The 5327-nt window shown below is 55.3% G+C and overlaps 1 non-coding gene across 1 annotated transcript in view; it reads right to left on the reverse strand.

Moving 5' to 3' along the window:
- LOC124746478 overlaps positions 1-168 on the reverse strand; it is a 1909-nt gene extending 1741 nt beyond the window's left edge. The window contains exon 1 of the ribosomal RNA XR_007011333.1: positions 1-168. This exon is cut by the window's left edge and continues 1741 nt beyond it. This is a non-coding gene — a ribosomal RNA (small subunit ribosomal RNA).
- Positions 169-5327: the final 5159 nt, after the last annotated feature.

A 5327-nucleotide genomic window follows, 5' to 3' on the forward strand; every position in this document is an offset into this window, starting at 1 on the left:
ATTAGCTCTAGAATTACCACAGTTATCCAAGTAACGTGGGTACGATCTAAGGAACCATAACTGATTTAATGAGCCATTCGCGGTTTCACCTTAATGCGGCTTGTACTGAGACATGCATGGCTTAATCTTTGAGACAAGCATATGACTACTGGCAGGATCAACCAGGGAGCTGCGTCAACTAGAGCTGAGCAGCCGGCCGCCCGGGAGTGTGTCCCGGGGGCCCGCGCGAACACGCAAGCGTCCGCTCAATCATTCTGCAAACAGGAGGAGGCTGAGCTCCCCTGCACAATACACCTCGAAACCCTCTCAGGTCCCGGCGGCGCGCAGCGCCGTCCCAAGTACTTGGTCGGGTTCGAGAGAGGCGCAATCGCCCGGAGTTAGGCGAGTAGACGCTTTCGGTGCGACCACCCGTGCTCCCAACTGAGCTTGCCGCTGCCGACAGAGGCCCGGGAGCGTGCTGTCGTGGCATTGCCGGCGGGAGACAACACGCGCCACCTACGGTGACCGGCAGCTCCAACGCCAGCGCCACAGAAGGACAAAAGCCCCACTTGGGTGCCGAAGCGAACTCTCCCAGCACAGCGCACGCGCCAACACATCCGCACAGCTGCGATACAAACCACCAGCGAGAACCGCTGGGGCGACCGAGCAGCAGACGGCGTCGCGGCGCCGAGCGCCGGGCGGCAGCGCATCCTCAACGCACACAGTCCTCAATCGGACCAGCACACTGAAGATGTCCACCGCGCTTCGCACCGGGCCCGCGAGGACCTACTTTGGCCGCACGGCGCCGCGCGCAGGGTGCGCCGGCGCGCAGCTGCGACGCCTGCCGCGTCCGTCGGCCGGCGCGCCTGCCACTGGCCGCCCCCACCAGCCGGCTGTAGCGCGTGCGCCCACGCACCGCGCGGCCAGCACGCCGGGAGGCGCCCCCTCACCGGCCGGGGACGGTCCCACCCAGCCACCGCCGCGTATCGCTTCACACCCAGATGCCGTTCAGTTTCGTCGGCATGGTGGGTATCGCTGGAACAACCGGTTAGTACCTCAACCTATCGTCGCCATCACCGATTCACCCCTAGCGAGAACAACCGCACCACAACAGGTTACCATTTGTTCATTTGCGTAACTTCACCAGAAAACGCAGGCGTCCATCGCCATTTGCAACTTCCACGATTATTGCATGCCTGTGTCAGGTGTCACGCCACACTACGTCTGCCCACATACACGCAACAAAATGTGCACGCCTAGACAATACGTGGAAGGTGGCCCCCGTACGTATGCGATGTCCATTGCTCGAACGACTGTCAACCGGCCTCTGTAGCATGTCGCAGATATGGAACGCGGTGCACCATGCCATCACGGTGTGTGAGGAGAGACGACTAGGTCCGAATACATCAACAGACAGCTCATGCTGATCGCCATCCACGGCGTCCGTTCCTCCCACACGTCTCTATGGCGTACCACACTGCAATCCAGCTCTCATAGGGAGACGACACGTAGCTGCGTGCACAATATTTGCACTGTATGGTCCGCCGTTTTTGGGCGCAGTCGTTGTACGGTCACACATGTGCCACGATGTATCATTCAGTACATAAGGACGAATGTGCAGTACAGATTGTGGTTTACGCGTACGACATTAGCGGACAGTTGACACAGGCCGCACCACAACGTAGCCTGAGTACGTCGCATGCGGAGGGCATTGAACATGCAAAGTTCTCACCAACCAGCTTGCGAAGGCAGGGGGCAAGGTGGGGACGTGGGGAGGGGCGGCATGTACGTCCTGCTGCCATCCACATTACAGTGTACAGCAGGAGCATGTGGAAAGTGAGCAAGACTTGCAAGGTGTTTAACATGAAGCGATACACAGGGGAGCGGGGAGTGCGAGTAGCGAACTATATTGCGAGGGTTGCGGGTGGGCAACACTACACTAATTGAACGAGTCGTATAACAATTACAGAGCAGGTTTAGGCGACAACGTGGGTTACGTTAGGCGACAACGTGGGTTAGGTTAAGGCACGACGTGGGTTAGGTTAAGGCACGACATGGGTTAGGTTAAGGCACAACATGGGTTAGGTTAAGGCACAACATGGGTTAGGTTAAGGCACAACATGGGTTAGGTTAAGGCACAACATGGGTTAGGTTAAGGCACAACATGGGTTAGGTTAAGGCACAACATGGGTTAGGTTAAGGCACAACATGGGTTAGGTTAAGGCACAACATGGGTTAGGTTAAGGCACAACATGGGTTAGGTTAAGGCACAACATGGGTTAGGTTAAGGCACAACATGGGTTAGGTTAAGGCACAACATGGGTTAGGTTAAGGCACAACATGGGTTAGGTTAAGGCACAACATGGGTTAGGTTAAGGCACAACATAGGTTAGGTTAAGGCACAACATAGGTTAGGTTAAGGCACAACATGGGTTAGGTTAAGGCACAACATGGGTTAGGTTAAGGCACAACATGGGTTAGGTTAAGGCACAACATGGGTTAGGTTAAGGCACAACATGGGTTAGGTTAAGGCACAACATGGGTTAGGTTAAGGCACAACATGGGTTAGGTTAAGGCACAACATGGGTTAGGTTAAGGCACAACATGGGTTAGGTTAAGGCACAACATGGGTTAGGTTAAGGCACAACATGGGTTAGGTTAAGGCACAACATGGGTTAGGTTAAGGCACAACATGGGTTAGGTTAAGGCACAACATGGGTTAGGTTAAGGCACAACATGGGTTAGGTTAAGGCACAACATGGGTTAGGTTAAGGCACAACATGGGTTAGGTTAAGGCACAACATGGGTTAGGTTAAGGCACAACATGGGTTAGGTTAAGGCACAACATGGGTTAGGTTAAGGCACAACATGGGTTAGGTTAAGGCACAACATGGGTTAGGTTAAGGCACAACATGGGTTAGGTTAAGGCACAACATAGGTTAGGTTAAGGCACAACATAGGTTAGGTTAAGGCACAACATAGGTTAGGTTAAGGCACAACATAGGTTAGGTTAAGGCACAACATAGGTTAGGTTAAGGCACAACATAGGTTAGGTTAAGGCACAACATAGGTTAGGTTAAGGCACAACATAGGTTAGGTTAAGGCACAACATAGGTTAGGTTAAGGTACAACATAGGTTAGGTTAAGGTACAACATAGGTTAGGTTAAGGTACAACATAGGTTAGGTTAAGGTACAACATAGGTTAGGTTAGGTTAGGTTACACGTTGTTGTAAGGAAAGGTGTAGGGGGGGGCGGGGGCGGCAGGTTCGTTGATAGTGATTATAGTAAGTGAATGCTTGTGACATGATCAGATTTGTCACGTCAGGATGCACCTTTGGCTTATTAGAGGCGGCGCTCCAATTCTATGCTTGTGTCAGACCTGTGTCTTTGACTCATGTCATTGTTTGTGCGCTGTGACAGGAGGTACTATTGTGATGTTGGGTGCACCGTTGTATAGGACATGTGTGGGTGTTGGTGCCTGATCTGCGCAATGGTGGATGTCGAAAGGGTGGGATATTGTATTTTCCGCATGGACCTCCTGGTCTGGTTGTGATAGTGTGGATTGTGTAATGTGGCGGAGAGGATGCACTGGATGTTGTTCCATGCTGGTGCTTACATATTGTATGTGCGCCCGTTAGAAGCAGAGAGTGGTGCGTGATCAGAGTGGCTGGCTGACGTGTGGTTCCCATTGTGGGCAGACTCTTTCAGCATGTATACGGACAGTTGTATATATATTCTGTAGTTTGATGGCTCTGCATTGATTACTAATCAGCGCCGTGTGTACGGGTAATCTGGTTCCAGTCCAAAATGTTCCATCTGTGTACATTAGTGACAAAGACTCCCCTCATGCAGTGGGGCTCGGTCTGTTATAACTCTTCCGCGTAATATATTTGCCCCACGTTTTTGCGACTGCGAGTGCGAGTGCAACGCGCATGGGGACCGACATGCTGATGGCTCGGTATCGGACGCCGTACAGTGAGCAACGCGATCGCGTCTCTCGCTCGTAAGTGGTACAGGTCGCGGCTCATGTATAGGGACAGCGGGAATGTCGCATATTGGCAATAACTCTTCATGAAACGCACGTTATAGGGGTGGATTGCACTTTACGAGTGCGGGAAACGTCCGCCGTTCATCCGCTGGAGGTGCGCGTTTGGCGGTTGGGGTGGTGCACGAACGGGTGCGGGTGGAGTCATTGCCGGTCCACGGCTTCGTGCGGCAGAGCCACTGGAGATTGGGTGCTATGGTCGACAGAGGCTGCAGGCTTTGTGGGTGGCGTCGAAAGGCGGGCACTGTGGCGCCATCGCTGTCTTAATCGGCTTGGCGTCGCATAGATGGCGGTATCGTCGTTGGAGGAGGTCATGTTGCGGGAGACCTACAGATGGCGGTATGTTTTGTGGTGCGGACGTAGTGTTGTCAGATGCGCATAGATGGCGGTATTGCATGTGGTGTCGCCCTATTTTCATAGATGGCGATACTGTTTTGCCGGCATGGGTGGCGTAGTTCCGTCGGATCCCTGTAGGTGGCAGTGTGCTATGTCTACTGTCGACACCCACGTCACCACTATCTATCTATCTATGTCCTAATACCTCGCCCCCCCCCCCCCCGCCCCTACAGACTTATCACCACACACACTAACCGCCCCGGGGACTTGCCAACGACACACCCTATCCCAAGTCTATTTTCTTGCGGAGCATCATGTGTTATTATATTTTATTTCACATCCATCGGTTAGGGGATTGGCGTTCACCGGACGGAGGCGGGGGGGACGGCGACAACGTACCAGATCCCGCCGGGCACCGCGACCGCCGCACAGCACCCGCCCGACGCCGCCGCCTCCAAGCGACGCCCCGGCCGGTGGGCCGACATCGACCGTCCGGCACCCACCGCGGCACCCGGCGCCGGCCGCCAAAGCGATACGCTATAGCGCGGCGGTACACACGGCGCCCGGCCGGCGCCGCCTCCCCGCGCGCACGGAGGCGGCACCCATCGCAGCGCCCACGCCAACCGATACGCCCCAGTCCGCCGCACCCACTGCAGCGCCCTGGGTGCGGCGCGCCCGCCCAGACCGATACGCCCAGAGATGCGACGTGCGGAAACTGAAAGCAAGGGGGGCCCACGCGTACCCCTGCTGGCGACCAGCTCCTGGGGGTCTCGTCTCGCGACAAGACGAATCCCCCAAGCTAGGGCTGAGTCCTCAACAGATCGCAGCGTGGCAACTGCTCTACCGAGTACAACACCCCGCCCGGTACCTAAGTCGTCTACAGACGATTCCGAGTCCCGACATCGAAATATAGACACCCATGGTCGACCGGTAGGGGCAGGGCGGCGCCGGGAACAGATCCCAGAC

This window comes from Schistocerca piceifrons, unplaced genomic scaffold (genome assembly GCF_021461385.2).
Source record: "Schistocerca piceifrons isolate TAMUIC-IGC-003096 unplaced genomic scaffold, iqSchPice1.1 HiC_scaffold_351, whole genome shotgun sequence".
Lineage (NCBI taxonomy): Eukaryota > Metazoa > Arthropoda > Insecta > Orthoptera > Acrididae > Schistocerca > Schistocerca piceifrons.